Genomic DNA, 2,462 nt, shown 5'->3' with positions numbered 1-2,462 from the left:
CTAACGCTGCTTTGGAGGAGGCTATTAAAACTTCAGCTCCATACTCCAGATTAGGATGTACATATTATACGTAGGCCGTACTAAGTTCGTCCTGGGACGCTCCCCATTTAGTCCCTGTTAGCCTTTTCATCAGCTTCAATTTTGATTGTCCTTTCCGAGTTGTTTTATGGATTTGTTTTAGTCTAGTCAGCTTAGAGTCCAGCGTGATCCCTAAATAGCATGCTTTATCAGTTCTCGTTAGTTCTTCGCCTTCAAAGTATAAATGAACCTCATGTTTTTTTGTACTAAGTTTAAACACTTGAAACGCAGTTTTTCGTGGGTTAACTGTCATTCCATTTTCTTTCACCCATTCGTGTAGCGTGTTCATGACTTTATTTAGAGTTTCTTCCAAACCATACTAGAACTTGTTCTCCAGATAGCCAGGTCATCCGCAAAAAGAAGTGCTTGGACCCCAGGGTGATTAATCATTATCCTCTCAACCAGGTCATTAATCATTACGTTGAATAAATAAGGACTTAGGACTGAGCCCTGTGGTACACCTTGTTTGGTTTGCCGATAACTGGACACTGAACTATCATATCGGGCTTAATTAAATCTCTGTCCCAGGGAAGATCGAATCCATGAGAGGAGATTGCCACCTATACCCATACCTTTCAACTTAGTAATAAGTTTTTTCCTCCATACGCAGTGAAAAGCAGCTTGGAAGTCAATAAGCACTCCAAGTGTATGTTGTCTTCTTTGGACATCTTTCACTTCCTGAGAGAATGTGAGAAGGACCTGCTCAACCGTGTTTCTTGTCTTCCTGAAACCCGCCTGTCTTTCTAAAAGAAGTTTTTATGGCTCAAGATATTCTTGTAGACGCGCTATAACCATTAGTTCAACCAGTTTACAGAGTGTGCTCGTGAGATAAATAGACCTGTAACCGTTGATATCGTCAGCTGGTTTTCCAGTTTTTAGGATTGGTAGTACCTCCACTTTCTTCCATTGAGCTAGGACATGGCTTTTCTACGTAATATTTATAAATCTTAAAAGGATGTCTTTAGCTTTCTCTCACAGGTTTTTCAAGAATTCAGGCAATAGACCGTCTGTTCAGTCCACAGGAGTATCATTCGTTTAAGTAGTTATATCGCCGGACTGTATATTCATAAGGACTAGAGGGAGCGTCATATGCCACTATGATATCCACGTAATCCAGCACCACCTAGAGTGTAAGCGGATAATAAGAGAGCGAATGGGAGTGGGGGGTGTGCTGTTGAGGGTGGAACGAGCATTCTATTATTTTTGGTACCACGGGCAAGTGAGTGGTGTCTGGCTAAGAAGTTAGTACCGAGCGTGGTACACGGAGCAGCGGAGAGAATGGCCACCTTTCTCCGTCCAACAGCAGCGGCACACCATCCATCAGGTGAACCATAACATGTGGGGCAGACAGCAAGTACCCTGTAACACAAGTAATATCTTTTCTATTAATCCAAATGGCACTCATCACATCTCACCTATAGACCACTGTTTCCTTCATATCTAAATTCTTACTTACCAAACTAACCTTATTGTATTCTTTTCGGCCTCCCCTTCTACCAGTTATTTCGTTTTATTTTAATGTATTAATTTTTCTCAATATCACTTTTTCTAACTAAACCCCTTCTGATTTCTGAAAACCTAGTCTTGGATCTAATTCCTTCAGAGTTAAAATTTGAGGAAGGTCCTGTAAAAACATTTAGCGAGCCATTCTTTGTATAATTTAATTCTAACGCAATAGATCAAATCAATAAAAATGGCGGTCGACATTATATGGCCATTTCTGAATCCATAAGTTAGGTTATACTTTAGAAGCTTTAAATAATTCCAAGTCTTGGATGATGAGCTACCTAACAAATTTTCAATAATATTTTGCATGATATCAATTGATGTGAAATATAGTTGATTGTATAATTTGTTTCTATAGCATAAATAGTGAAATTAATTGAATTTTATACTGCTATTTCTGAATCTACAGTTTGGATAATGTTATACTTAGAATCTTTGAATAATTCAAAGTGTTAGATGATGATCTACCTAACTAATTGTCAATAATATAGTGCATGAGGTAATAGTTTACCTCAGCTCCCCCAAAATGGCCGAAGCCAATTTTTTCGTGACGAGAGTGTACTGACGGTCCGGAAGAGACCCGACTATGGACGACTTACGTTAGGTTACGAAACTAACCACCTTTCAGGAGGGAAAATTCTGTCCCTGCACACTTACTCCTTTCTCCCTTTGTTAAAGGTTAGTTTATAATACACCGCAATTTTCGGCAGCAGTTGCTATTACTTCTTCCGACTTATAAATATTTTATAATATATTGCTATGTATTGACAATCCGGGGTATTATTAAGGTGTTTCGTCATCTGCCCCTATACCTGGTCAGGGTATCCTTCTGGGAAGCTTTTAGCATCCTCGGATAGGAAAACATTTGTATTAAGTTT

Source organism: Halyomorpha halys, unplaced genomic scaffold (genome assembly GCF_000696795.3).
Source record: "Halyomorpha halys isolate HHAL.00 unplaced genomic scaffold, Hhal_1.1 Scaffold1958.1, whole genome shotgun sequence".
NCBI lineage: Eukaryota > Metazoa > Arthropoda > Insecta > Hemiptera > Pentatomidae > Halyomorpha > Halyomorpha halys.
The sequence above is the reverse complement of the archived record's forward strand: the minus strand, read 5'-3'. Positions refer to the sequence as shown.